The sequence below is a fragment of the Euprymna scolopes genome, chromosome 8 (assembly GCF_053919585.1).
Source record: "Euprymna scolopes isolate OS-2025 chromosome 8, ASM5391958v1, whole genome shotgun sequence".
Classification (NCBI taxonomy): Eukaryota; Metazoa; Mollusca; class Cephalopoda; order Sepiida; family Sepiolidae; genus Euprymna; species Euprymna scolopes.
Window position 1 is genome coordinate 137,221,690 of NC_136489.1, and position 15,745 is coordinate 137,237,434.

Below are 15,745 nucleotides of genomic sequence, written 5' to 3' on the forward strand. Positions count from 1 at the left end.
GGATGATAAAAGACATCCAGGATGATAAAAGACACCCAGGATGATAAAAGACATCCAGGATGATAAAAGACATCCAGGATGATAAAAGACACCCAGGATGATAAAAGACATCCAGGATGATAAAAGACATCCAGGATGATAAAAGACACCCAGGATGATAAAAGACATCCAGGATGATAAAAGACACCCAGGATGATAAAAGACACCCAGGATGATAAAAGACATCCAGGATGATAAAAGACATCCAGGATGATAAAAGACACCCAGGATGATAAAAGACACCCAGGATGATAAAAGACATCCAGGATGATAAAAGACATCCAGGATGATAAAAGACACCCAGGATGATAAAAGACACCCAGGATGATAAAAGACATCCAGGATGATAAAAGACACCCAGGATGATAAAAGACACCCAGGATGATAAAAGACATCCAGGATGATAAAAGACACCCAGGATGATAAAAGACACCCAGGATGATAAAAGATGTCAAGAAAACAAAAGGAATTTTTTAGAATTGGTGAGTTTATTTGCCAAGTATAAGCGTGCTCCGTGAACATTTGGTGAGAGTTAACCTGGGAAAGAAAATCACTATTTGTCACCAGAAATTCAAAATGAATTTGTGAGCATTTTGGCAAAGCAGGTGAAAAAAAAATCATCGATCAGATCAAGAAAAGCAAGTATTTTAGCATAATTTTTGATATTTTAGCATAATTTTTTATATTTTAGCATAATTTTTGATATTTTAGCATAATTTTTGATAGCACTCCTGATGTATGTCACATATGAGTGAGGTGTTGCACTATGTAAAAAGAAAAGTCGTTTCTCTGCTTCATTGAAACAAAGGATAAAAGTATGGAGGAAATTTTTTAACTGATTTTGAGAGAACTGGGGAATGATGGATTGGTGACTGTATTGGCTAGGCATTTGACAATGCCGCTGTTATGGCAGGCCACCGATTGGGTGTGCAGAAATGCATCTTCGAAATGAACACAAAAGTTCTATATGTGCCATGCACAAACCATCCGCTAAATCTGGCTTGTGTATATATGCAGCTTCTGTAGCATTTTTTTACACTCTGGAAGGGTTATTCTTGTTCTTTTCTGCATCTACACATCGCTGGGACGTCCTGATTCAGTTGACCGGTCTAAGTATCAAGCTGGCTGTGGAAATTAGATGGAGTAGTCCAGCAGACGCTGTAAATGTTGTGATCAAAAATATTATTGGAAATCATTATTGTACTGGAACAACTCACAGAAGAAGGAGAAAATGCAACTACAAGATTAGATGCATCTTTAATTCTCAACTCGGTATTGTCGTTTCGGTTGCTTTTATTTCTGAGCCTTTGGAAAACTATTTTCCCAGAAATCAATGATGCCCAGAAGTATCTTTAAACAAAAGAGCTGGATCTGCAACAAAGTTCTGTTAGGCTGATGGCGTTGAGAGATTGCCTTCTTCAGAATAGAGAACAGACGGCAGACACTGCAATAGACGAGTCAAAAAAAACAAACTCTGCTCTGAAATGGGGATAAGCATGGAGTGTCATGTCCGCAAAAAGAAATGAATGGATGTGAAGGATTGAATGATACAGTGCTGGGGTTTGATAGTGAGTTGAGACGGGAAGTGCTGTCTGTCATAAACAGGTTGACTGAAGAAATATTTTGCAGATTCCAACAAGGTTAAGATCTTACAAGTAAATATGCTTTTCTTACACCGTCAAATCTGCTTGATAATAATTATGAGTTGGTGAATTTCCTTTGGAGTCTTTTAAAGGGTTTTACAGGCAAAATCAAGATATGGACACAATCTTTAATTTGAAAACTCAAATATATCAGAATTGCATTCAATTTTTTCTGTAGTGACTATAGACATCGATTAAATAAGATTGCCTGAATTACAATTTCTTCTTAAGACTCCTTAAGATTAAGCCTTTAAAGTTATAAATTTTCTTGGATGAAAATCATTCAATGAATTTGGATCAAAATTGGAACAAGGATTCTAAGCATAAGGTTTAGTATCATAATATCTTGAATTTAATACTTGCAAGAGGACATAAAATTGGTGCAAAACTGTTCAGTTTATGGGATTAATTTCACCAGTCTTGAGATGAGCATTCTTCAAATGCATTTCTAACAACATTCTGACATAAAGACTCACAACCAAATGCCTCATTCTTATTCAATTGGCAGAAATGAATTAAAATTAAGAATTTATACAAATTAAAAATTGTAGAATTATAGATAATTTTTTAGAGCATATTTATTCAAATCAATTTACAAACATGAATTCTTCAGATATTTTGAAACTTGTGAATGAAAGCAAACACGAACAATGTGAAACAATCATTAATAGATTAAGAAAAGTCAGAATAGATTAATAAAAGCAAGTTAAAGAGAAACATTAAATTTAAAATTGGCAAATCATTTTAAACTGTATTGCATTTCCACCAAATGAATTTTTGAAAAATGCATTACAACAGCAGATAAATTACTGCCTTATAAATTTCTAATGAACTTGAGGGTGGAGGGCGCCATAAAAGAACGTGTGCTTTGCCACTGTTCATCGAGGAAAACAAGATGATTTGAACATTGTCCCAGTAATAACAGATACCAACATTAATCAAGACGATAACGACTCGTGTAATATCTCTATTTTAAAAATCCTTGACCTTTCCATTGTGAACTGAACCTGCTAGCTTAACTGTTCTACATCTACTTTCTTTAAACATGGCCATTGAAATCTACTCTTCTCCCGAGAATGTTTAGATTTAATCTTCCTTGGAGATCATCAGAACTAAGCCTGTCTTTAAGACCCACATTATACATCAGATCATTCCATTACAATAAATAATACAATGTTTCATAAAGCTGTTTAATCTATGATGTTTACCAGGATTATGTGTGGATATCACACGAGGAAGTCTTTAGTGGCTAAGCCAGTTTGAATTTAAAAGATCTTTTATTTATTTATGATTAGTTGTTGAATAATTTAAGTTCTTATGGTATAGCCATGATAAGAAAAGAACACCATTTGCTGGAAGATGTTCATATGTTGGCCAACGATGTTCTATTAAAAAAAAGAAAGGATTTTCTATAGCTTACACTTCTATTACTGATGAAAAAGGCTTCTATACAAATCTCATGATGATCAATCAATGTCACGGAGCATCAGAGTTCAAACATTTTTCTTTACAATTTCCTAATAATCCGAGGAAACTTCTTTTTTAATGACTAATTAAAGTCTTTTACGTTTGGAAGGTGATTTTAAAAGTCATTCTTGATCTAATATGAATTGTTAACTTATTTTAGAGATAGACTTAACATAAGGATTTCTAATGACGTTGACTGACGGGCATCGAACACAAATGAAATTAATCTTCTCTAAAAGGGACTAATCATGAATAAGCAGTGGTCATTTTGGGCCTCACTGTCTAACGATGTGGATTAAGTGATTTTAGACACATCGTTCTGAAGTTGATTTAAAATAAAATGTGAATATTTTTGGAAAAAAAAGTTAATAAATATGCATTAGAAATTAAACAAATTCATATTAAATAAATATGACAGTTAAAAAACAAATATTCATTATAAGAATTAGTGGTGGGACTATTAATCAGAATCGTTAATCGTAAGAATCGTGTATTTTGGGGGAATCAGAATCAGAATTGTATCGTTAAAAAATACCTTAGATTTACGATTCTTTCATTACGATTCTCTTATATTTTTAAGTTGAACTGTTTGTTTGAAGTGAGATTAATGCTGTCAAAAATTTATGATAAAAACGTCATAGAACTTTTCATAACATATTTAATATGATATACAAGAATTTTATAATTTTAAAGGTAATCTTTATTTATCTTAATGAGTTTCGAAATTTCTTTTAATTTTTTCTTTCTTTAATTCTTTGAATTAAAATTTTTTTTTTTACTTTTAGCTTAACCATTTGGCTTTTTAGTAATATATGCTTCTCTACATTAAAAAAAACGACCTTGTGTCTAACTCTGCCTTCACGGGGGAGGCAAATAAATAGGAAGTAATATGGTGGCTGAAAAACGTCTTTCGACCACCATAAAAGCATTACCAATGCATTTAAACCCTGAAGAATTTCCGCCATGCACACTTGTTGTTCTAAGCCACTTGTTGTTCTAAGCCACTACTTGTGTTTCAAACTTTTTAAAAAAAGCGCTTCAAAATAGTAAAAACACTAAAGCTTTTTTTCGCTTTTCTTTATCCCAAAAAACCAGCTATGTAAACACTTTGCAATATTTTCAATAATTATTTTTAAAAAATTCTTTATAATCAATTTTATTTAAAATTAAGAAATTATTTTCTAAAATATTTTGTTTATATATATTTACATTTTGTTTGTAAAATTTTGTTTTGTAAAATTAAGAAATTAATTTAAAAAATTTGTTTATATCCATCTATATTCAAAAGGGTTACTTCAGAAATCAACTTCAGAACGATGTGTCTACAAACTTCAGAACGATGTGTCTAAAATCACTTAATCCACATCGTTAGACAGTGAGGCCCAAAATGACCAGCTTCATCGGTTGTTAACCTAAATTTTTCGAATGTCAGAACGAGGCTCATCTGTGGTACCTACTTATCTAAGCTTCACCGATTTTTGTTATTATGATTTTATCTGTTTTTTTTTTGTTGTTTTTGTCGGAGTTTATGTAATTATTAACAGGAAAATTGGTGAAAGTCAAAATAGAATCCGCGCTATTTTTAAATATTGTTTTTAAGTTAAATTAAAGTTTTACGATACCCTTTTCTTATTATTGTTTTTGTATTCTTTTCTTATTTTTATTTATTTATTTATCTATTTTGGCCGGATTTAACAAACAAACAAAATGAAAGCAAAGCAAATCAAAACAAAACAAACAAAAAAAAAATTGGTGCTTATGCACTTATGTAACTGTTATTTTTTTTAATGGCTTAAGTGCCTCGCCCAATGTTTGAAGAGTTTCTAATTGTTTTTTAAATGAAAATTGGTGAAAGTCAAAATTAGTACTTGTGGCGATAAACAAAAATAAACAAAAAGCTTTAGCGAATACATACCTCTCATGGAATGTCATAGATCGAAACACAGTGAAATGTTATTTGGTGCTAGTGCACTTATTGATCCGCACTATTTTTAAATATTACTTTCAAGTTTAATTAAAGATTTACGATACCTGTTTTTATTAAATTGTTAGGTGAAAGTACAGAAATAGGAAATTGTTAGGTGAAAGTACAGAATAGGCACACAACACCCTCCCATCCACACATTAAGAAGGGCTTTCTAAATAATGTCATTATTTCAGCACGGCTCAATAAGTGCATGAGTACCTTTTATTTTCTTGAATAAAATAAAAACTATTCGACGAGAGCACTACTGTTTTTGTTTTAATAATTATTTTTTATTCAAAAATAAAAAATTAAAATTTCAATTGTTCAAAACATGTTTTTTTCCCAAAACTTATTGGGATTTTTTTTTAATTATCATATTTTTCATGAACATACTCTAAAAATGTTTCAAAATTATCTAATATTTTTTCACTTTTCATGTTATAAGCCTCTCTATACATGGCCTCATCGACATGAGACCATTTCATTTCTTCTACTGATCCCGATTCAGTCTTCTTTTGATACAAGACCATAAGGCTTCAATATTGTTGGTGCAAACACCAGTACGTGGATCCACAAAATTTTGTGAATGGTCTATAGTCCCGTGAACATAATTAAACTTGAAAATCATATTTAAAAATAGTGCGGATTCCATTTTGACTTTCACCAATTTTCCTGTTAATAATTATATAAACTCCGGCAAAAAAAAAAAAAAAATCCATCCCCAAAAAGAAACAAAAAAAAAAAACAGATAAAATCATAAGAACAAAAATCATGCGCAAATTTCAAGCAAAAAAAAAAAAAAAAAAAAAAAAACTAGGTCACAGGCGCAAAAGTTCTTTCCTTGTAAAAATAATAACTTCTCCCTCAGTCAAACAATGTACAACATCAGAGCTAATGCGTATTTCACTACAAGGGTAGCATTCGTGTACGTCTGCCCTTTTTCTTTATATTTTTTAATATATAAAATAACTCCTGAAATTGATTGTTATTAATTTCATGGTGCATGTTTAATTCATGGTGAAAATATTTGTTTTGACTTTTATCTTCAATGAAGGAAATTTTACAAAAAAAATCAAATCGTTTTCGAAATTCCCTTAATTGTATTTCCACTTTTTCGCTGTACCAAATTTTTTCACTACACAAAAACTTTCGATTATATAATGGTATATTTCAAAACAACAATTCCACGGGAATCAGAATTGGAATGGTACTTGGTATCGGAATCGTTAATCAACATTTTCCTGGAATCGGAATCGGTAAAAATTTAGGAATCGTCCCAACACTAATAATAATAATAAAGACCAAAGAGAGAGCACTGACTAGACCCCTGCTGGACAAGTGCGAAGAGAACTGAGATCTTGGGAAGGCTTATTGCCACTCAAATTCCAGTGAAGACCAATGGCCGCTGCTAGTGAGAAATCAATGGTAAGTGGCTGTTGCGATAATGCAAAGTCATTTGCAAATGTTATTGAAAGAGGTGAAGAGTACTGGAAACCTGGGGAGACTTGCTGTCACTCAGCTTCCAGGGAATACCACAGGTTATCAAGAAGAGATCTCTGATGACCTGTGTGAAAGCTCGTTGTGAGCCAATAATAATAAAGACCTACTTGAAATATCTACTGAGAGCTCTTTAATGGCATCCCAACAACAAAACTGCAGAATCACTAATGAAAAGGAGAAACATTAGCACATATTATATCAGAATGCCCTATGCTAGCTCAACATCAATGCTAGCTCAACATCAATGCAAAAGATTGAATCACAAGAAAGTCGTTCATGTCCTCCACAATGAGAAGCATAAACCAGAAGTGGTACAGGAAAACAACAATATCAGACTTCTTTGGGACATGTGCATACAAACTGATCAGGTCCTTGAACATAATTTTTCTAAACAAAAATAAGAGAACTTGCACAATTATTGACATAGTCTGCCTTTCAGATACTAGAGTGTAAGAGAAAAAACATAAAAAATAAATATCACCATTTCATTTCTATTCAGTATTTATTTCAGCATTCATGTAAAAGAATAGCAATGCATTCCTTCCAATCAAAGAATGTTATTTCTAACTTGAGATCTATCATATCAAATATCAATCATATCAAAACGTCTGTGTTTTTCTGATTAAGTATAATCAAACCATTTTTTATTTTTAATACTCTTTTTAGTATTTATTTACATATTCCATCAGAAGTATAGAATACTATCACCGATATCAGTTTGTGTGAAAAGCAAAAGCAAATATGATGTAATGAATATAAGTACATCCGGATCTTTATTTCTGCAATACTGTGATTGGCTGGTTAAGCCATAAATACCGGCTGGTAGAAATATTTGACAAAGACGTCGAAAGGTACACAAGCCTCATGCAAGAAACTCGTTCCAAACTGTAACATACTAGATTTATGATTCGAACTGAAGCAGGAACGCGTAAATTATTCAAGTGATATATATCATTTTCCTGTGATCATATCAGTGGGGACTTTGGATTCGAAACGAGCTCACAAGTTCGAAAAAAGTCTAACAACAAACTAATCGAAACAACCTTGCAAGTTGAAAAAGAAAAAAGAATAATGAAGAACATTATCGTTACTTACAGAAAGTGAGTGATTTTTTTCTTTCGGGTTTGTTATTTGTGTATATAAAAGACTTCTATGAAATTCTTACAGAGTAAGAACTTCCCCCTTTCTCTTGTACGCAGAAAAATTATTACCTACACGAATTGAAGTAATATTTTTCTCGTGTAAACAAAAACAAAAAATGGGATAGACTGAAGAAGTAGCTAAAGTGCTTCAAGCTACTTTACAATGGCAGTTTCAATAGTTCCAACAACAACAATTTTAACACTATCAACAACAGGACAGGTTTCAAAAGTTATTCAAACAACAGACAAAAGAAAATAAATCACTTTTGGAAGACGTATTGTCTAGGATCACATAATCACCAGGTTTGAAGATTTTTACAGTCAAAGGAATTTAAATACGACCTGTATATTGGTTCAACGTTTCCAACTTATTTTTGTAGGTTTAAAACTATATTTACGAAAAGATGTGAACAATGGTCAGACGAAGAAAAAATCAAGCTAATGATACAAAAGTTTGGGAACAGAAGAAAATACTAAGTACATGTTTTAGTCCTTCCAAAAAACGAAGGATATGTCTTTTAGTGAAATAATAGAAATTTTTGACAAATTTTCTATTATTTCAGTAAATGACATATCGTTCGTTTTTACTGTACTGATAGCAATACGCAATGTAAATGTTTAAATATCTGAAAAAAAAAAAAATTGGATCCTGTTAAAGTCCTGCTTATGCAGTGATAAAACTTCTCAAATGCACTTGTGGTGTTAGGTTTTATAAAAGTATTAACTTTTGTCAAAATTGGACTTCCTTCTTTAATCAGATGTTTTCAGTTATCGATTTTGAATACTTATCAGACGCTAAACCTACGTAAGAACACTCCTAGACGCATCAAGAACCTTCGTATGAAATTTCAAAACATCAGCCCAGATATTTCCAAGTCCATAGAAAACAAGGTCACACACACCACACACAAAGTTCCTTATATATATATATATATATATATATATATATATATATATATATATATATATATATATACAAGCAAAAGTACCAGTCGTTGACTGGGTTCAAAATAGCCTACAGAAAATTGACTCTGATTTATGAAAGTATGATAGGTTATGAAAAGGAAGGGTTGTAAAGAGATAGCTTCGAATTTGGGGATATCAAAACCAAAGCAAAATATGATGAAAGTAAAAATAAAATAGATAAACCCCATAATTTATTATACCATACCTGTTCACACAATATTCTGTGGATCTATATTAAAAAAACTTGTTAAACTTTGTGGCATATTTCCATTCTATGGACGTCAGGGGCGAACAAACACCCCATAATTTTACTATACCATATTTCTTCAAACTGAAACGTAATTATCAAAGTATACTTACGCAGATAGATATGAAAAGTCTTTATTAAGGTTTGTACCTATTTCCATTCTATGGAGGCCAGGCGCGAACGCAGACCCCACAATTTTATTATACCATCCCTATTTAAGTTAAAACATACTTATCAAAGTATTATTATGTACATCTATATCAAAAACACTTGTAAACGTTTTTTTTTAATTTTTTTATTTCCATACTTTGTGGACCAGGCGCGAACGCAGACCCCACAATTTGAATGAACCACCATTCTGCCAGATCAAACATACCCATTCCTGTGTCTTGATACATCTTCTATCATTATATGTAATCAGTTTTTTAAAATAGTCAACAATATAGGAGCCTATTCGTGACCACACACACACACACACACGCAAACACACACACAGACATTCAGTTTTATATATAGAATTTTTAAAAAATTTATGTTTACACATTTATTAAACTTATACAGAAAAAGAAATAACATTTTAGTTCTAAGAGAGACAGATTTGATTTTATTCTTTAATTAAATGCATGAATTGTAGAATCTTATTTTTCGGTTATTTGCTAAGACTGTTTAATATTACCTACTGTCTGAGCTGAATTAATTAATAGTAGTGAAGTATACTATTACCAAGACGCACCAAAGAATTTGCACGGTTATCAGGTTCATCAAAGATCACTCGGGTCTCATCAGTAAAAAGGATACACCTTATGTCTAATGTCTATCTTCAAACATTTCCTTGCTCATCTCATCCTCAAACTTTTGTGCCTTGGGATGCAAGTAATTTCTTGTTGAACTTTCAGTGAAACTATGCTCCCAAGAATGGCATTCCTGGTATAGTCTTCTTTATGTGTCTTTGAAGCATAGAGTTATCTGATGGTTTCATATTTTTTTATGCAGTTCTTTGCTTTTTTTATTATACTTTCTTTTTTTTTAACAAGGGAATCACCACTTATCAAGGCCCAGAAGCCACTCGAGGATAAGGGTTAAACCGTGTACAGTGATTAAAAGGATAGTATCATAGTAATCATTAAAAGTGTAAATTTGGTAAAATTGGATTACTTAAGGGGAACGGTTCATCAAGAATTTGTTCACATTGGACTTGGAGAAGGCCATATTGTAGTCAGCTGGAAAGCAGATAAACGGAAGAGAGTTCCACAGGTATGCAGTTCTAAGAAAGAAGTTCATGGAATCTACGTTTAGGTTTAGGCACAGATAAAGAGTGGGGGGAATTATTGATAGTGTTTTCAGCCAAATGAGTGTTTCTTGTGAATGTTTGGAGATTGGAGCTCAGACGAGCACTTGCCATGAAAATAACGATAAAACAGAGACATGCTCGCAACATCTCTTCTGTGAGAAAGAGGTTGCAGGGAAGAGAAAAGAGCATCTCCCACTAGGCTACAAAGTCTATTCTGAACCCTATCAAGGCAGGATGTTTTTTCTAGCAGCTCCTGCCCATATGTGGCAGCAGTACTCCATCCTTGAACGTACCTGGCTCTCATATAGGTAGAGTATTGCATCAGCAGGTAGATATCTACTGGATCGATAGAAGGATCCCATCATTTTCCCAACAACCTTGGCAACAGATTTGATGTACGTATTCGATTTTAGATCAGGAGTAAAGGTCAAACCCTGAAGCTTGTCAAAACATGAAGCCTCCCCAAGACGAGAGCCATTCATTTCAATTGATGCCAGATGGGGATCAGAACGTAGATGATGTAAAGATAGAAGTTTGATTTTAGATGCAAATGATTGCGTAATTTTTAAAGCTGCATTAGTTTGGGCGGCAGTGTTGTATCATATCCTCTACACATTCGTAGAAATGTGTAGAGGATTCTGTAGCCTCATTTAGTCATAACAACTTTTGATTGTTGATTCCACTGGATCCACTGGATCAATCTGAGTAAGAAGGGGGTGCATCATAAAGTGGGATTTCGATGTCAATAGAAAAGGGGGAACATTCTCTAGACTTCTGATCCACAGTTTTGCTCTGGTCTTTTCCTGAAATATTGTTAAAGATTCAACATGGCTGAGGAAGCTTCTTCTTAAATTCAGTTGTTGGGCCATTGGTTCAGCTTTATCATAGTTAACGTTTGTGATCACTACTCAAGTTGCAACTTCTTGTCCCATGCAACAATAAAAATGAATTTACTTGATTTTCCAAGTTTTCTATGATAAGTTTGGGGAATCTCAGTATCAGTTTCTTTCTTGGAATTTTTTTCACAGTGTCAATATGGCAAGCTATTTGCAGGTGTGTCAATGCATCAATAATTATTAGGTTTTATCAATGGCTTTTCTACACATCATTATTGTTGCACTAAAAAGTTTTCAAACTGCATTAAAAACAGAAAACAATATTTTGCATAAACTTTTATTTATAATTTTTGGTTACGTAAATTTCAACTAAAGCTCAAAACAGTTAAAATCTTATTGGAAACGATTACCAAATTAAAAAAAAAACAGTTTTCTAAGCAGAAGATATCACATAACAAAAATGCAGCTGACGAAATTTTGGTCACAAAACATTGATACCTTAAATCCACTTAGCTATATTATTGGAAATATGTATGGATTCACACACACACACACACTATATATATATATATATATATATATATATATATATATTTGTTAAAACTGGTAATTAGTAAAAACCTGAAGAGAGTCCTCAATACTGTTGCAGAGCAAATATGTGATAAAACGGTAATAAAAAAACAAAAAAAAAACATATATGTATATATATATATATATATATATATATATATATATATATAGAGAGAGAGAGAGAGAGAGAGAGAGAGAGAGAGAGAATATATCTTAAGTTAGTTAAAAAAACTAGAAAGTGTTTGATTATAGATTCTACAAGAGCTGAAAACTATACATTACAACGTCTGTTGGGTGTACCTGGGTTTCATCGATTTCTTCATCCTGGATCTGGAACAGAATCCAGTTGATTAAAACAGATCAAGTCATCAGCACTTTGTTGATAGGTCTATCTGCTTCAACCAATTGGATTCATCAATAGATCGATGAAACCCGGGCATATGCACTAAGCACTGTAATTTATAGTTCTCAAATAAATAAAAATGTGTGTGTACATGTGTGTGAATGTGTATGTGTGAGCATGTGTGTGTGTGTGTGTGTGTGTGTGTGTGCGCGCGCGCGCGTGTGCATATGTATGCAAGGTGGTATTGGAAAATTTCCAAACATAGCCAACATAAATTATTCCAGCCATTAACAGAAGTGATATGTTGTTAACAACAGTCCTTATGAATGAGTTTGTAAATATTCCCCATATTTCCGGCAATTTTACTGGCAAATGGCCATTTTGTGCAAACACACACCAACCTGCCACATTCAACATGCTTAACAGAACGTTTCAAAAGAATTAGAATAAGATTTGCTTAGTTCCTTACAAAGTGTGCAGCAGGCATGTATCTAATGTATGCAAGCCATCAATGATAATTGCAGAACCATTTCAATACAACATTATTGAAGCTAACACATTGATAGAATGTAGACATGATTATTAGACTGGCTTATCAATTACAGATACATTTTATTGAACCATTTTGAATCACATAACTTTCATTACTTAACTTTCTAATGCTACTGCAGTCTATATTCTATATATAATAATGTGTGTTTTATTTATTATTAAAACATGTAAAATATCAAAAAAATTATAATTATGTTTAAATTTTTTTACAAAATCTAAACACACCGTTGAAATTTTCCATTCGATTCCATTTGAGGTCATTAGGGTTAATTTTTGGTTAGGTCCATGAAATCTGTAATAACTAAGTAAACAAAATTTATTTTCAATAATACCTTTTTTTCATTTCATAAAACGAAAATAAAGTTAAACAAAGAATATCTAAGTGAAAAATGATTGTATAAAATGGTTTAAACATTAAAATAATTATTTTTATTGGTATTTTTAAGATTTAAAATAATAAAATAAAAATTAATTCATTTTCATTTACCGTCTTACAGGAATCTGTAAGAAGTGCAGTATCAACGAGTCTTTTTTAACTACATGAACAGTTTTTTATTAATATAAAATGTGTAAACGTGATTTTAAAGATGAACCGTTTAGAATCACAGCTTAATTAAATGGTGCATTAACTTATCTTCTGAGAGTATATGTTGAATTTTTCGTTCTTTAAATGTAGACTTTTCTTTTAAAATAGCTTTGTGGCATCCCGGGCAAAAAAATAAATTGTAAACATAGTTGTATTTGAAATTATTTCTAACTAGCAATATATCTCCACACAAGTAATCCACTGTTGGGTCACTTATTGAGCTCGTGTTGCATTGTTTCGATAAGAAAAGAAGTATATTTGCAAACCAGTTGAATATAAATAAGAAAAATACAAAATCGAAAATTGGCCTTTTTCTGCATATTATATATCTCCCATCTCTCTCTGTCTTTCTTTTTACAGCTGTGGGTTAAATAACATTCCTCATCTGCTGCCAAAAGGACAAACGAGGTTCTTTTTTCCTTACTGAATAGTCACTAAGAGATGATGCTTCAGTTGAAATACTGGTCACTATGTTAGTGTCAGGAAGGGTATCTGTCCAATAAAAATTTTGCTTCAATTAAGTGTCAAATGTCGAATTATGCAGTTTGAATGCTGAAAGCTTGGGATGAAGGTCAGCAGTTGAAGTGTGAGGGTTTTTGTATCCAAGAAGCATGATGTAGAGGCAAATCTATCATTCATTATAGCAAAGAATGCAAGAAATAAGTTGTTTAGGATTGGAAATGAAAAGAAAATATAAGGAATTGTGTTTTTTATTTCAGGAAAATAAAGTGATTGATGTTAATCATGTAAGTGATCAAAGCTGATGAAATTTTCACAGCAATATTTGTTGATACATTCCAATGACAGGTTTATTAAAATAATTATTAGTTTGTTGTGGCAGAAGATTTTGAATAGCTATGTTGGAAATAATTGGTGGTTTTAAGAGTGTGCATGGAGCAGATGAATGCAGAAGAGGAAAGAATCTAAGCATTTAGTCTTGCGATGGATATATTTGTTACTAAGTGAAGGCCATCTCGTTATGTATGAAAGAAGAACAGCAAAGTAAGGAAACGGACCAGAAAGCTATTGAATTATGCATAGAAATTATGACAGAGAAGATTATACTCATAAGAGACAGCATAATTAGTTATTTGTGACTTTAAGTTGAAGAAGTCTCATGAGGAAAATAGGTTTTAGTGTTCTTTTTTATTTTTTTTTTTCAGACAGTTGAGCATAAACTTCATGTTAATTCATGTGAAAACATTAGAGTGTCTATTGGTCAACTTGTTAAAGAACAGGTATAAAAAAATAAAAACGACTACGAAAGATAGAACAATTACTATAACAATCAATGTGTAGCGGAGGGTGATGTGTTCTGAATGAATCTGATAAAGAGTATTTCAATAATCTTTTATTAACCATGCAGTTTTTCTGTTTTTAATCCTGGTATTTTATCAAAACCACTTTATGCCAGCTACAATCATATAATTCTGGGCAATGCCGGGTCAGGTCAGCTAGTTATCAATATTTTCCAAATTAATTCGTTCTCAATGAAAACAAATTTTCTACAGCTGCTGCATTTTGTTTGGTGCTGTCACTTTCAAAATAATAAATTTCCTCTTCTTAATTTCTCTAAACTTTGAAAGCATGATAAATTATAGAGAAATTCCTCATCGAATTATATTGAACTCTAAAGTATGAAAATTATTCACAAAAACGGAAACTAATCTTCTTTCAAATGAAAATTGAAAAACTTCTTGATAAAACCAAAAACAATTTCGAAGATGAACCAAATCATTTGATTGGAAATTTATTTTTGCTTCTATCCTTGACAACAACAAGCCAAAAAATACGTTTCCTCAAATATAAGATAATTGCAATCTATTCGACTTTCTTCAATTGAAAATAAAACAAATGCTTACAATTTCCCTTGAGTCGTTTCTCTTAAAATGAAAATCTATAAAAATTTGGGTAGAAATAAAACAGTTAAACCATGTTTGATTATTCTAAAGTAAATTGCAGACTTGTCTGTAAGTTGCAACAAGAGTGAGTAATAACTTTCTAGACGAAAAATATTTTTACCAAAATTATATACTCCTAAATATTTAGAAAGAGTTCATGTTTAAAAAGACAATAGTTTTCGCATGCACGAAGCTCAATATACTTTTAGATAAGTATTTATATATATATATATATATATATATATATATATATATATATATATATATATATATATATACATACATATATATATATATTCTCAAAAATGTACTCACACTTTAACTGTTATCAGCATTGCTTGGAAAAAAATGATCATTAATTTGAACATTTGCAAACGTGATTCTTCAATTACATTCGTCTTCTATATTCGATGCTATTCTCTTTTACTCCATGTTCATAAATAAAGATTTTATCATTATTCGAAATGTGAGTACAATTTTAAGACAACCTGTGTATAAGAGTTATTGTTGCTTTTTTAAAATTATAAAAAGCCATATTTTGCATGAATTTTGTTTGTGCATAAGAACAAAAACTGCTTTAAACCAGTGTCATTTTAACCTATTAAAATTTTATACTAACTCGACCTTTAAGAACTATAAGATTCTCAGTAGCCAACTGGTAAAAATGGAATTATTCTTTTTACTTACTAGAAATCA